Below are 212 nucleotides of genomic sequence, written 5' to 3'. Positions count from 1 at the left end.
TAAAAAAATAATGCAATATAAGAATGTGAAGCGAGCCAGAAAAATATAATGTCTGGGTTGATGGGTACAAATGAATCCTTTATTGCCCATCAAGATGAATGAATTTCGCTTCTCCCCATTCACAACTTGTATCTGTAAATTGATCTTACAGCTGTTCAAGCCGTCGAATTCAGGCGATATTAAAATATTGTTTATAAAAGAGAAAATTATCT

The sequence above is a fragment of the Penaeus monodon genome, chromosome 24 (genome assembly GCF_015228065.2).
Source record: "Penaeus monodon isolate SGIC_2016 chromosome 24, NSTDA_Pmon_1, whole genome shotgun sequence".
Taxonomy (NCBI): domain Eukaryota; kingdom Metazoa; phylum Arthropoda; class Malacostraca; order Decapoda; family Penaeidae; genus Penaeus; species Penaeus monodon.
The sequence above is the reverse complement of the archived record's forward strand: the minus strand, read 5'-3'. Positions refer to the sequence as shown.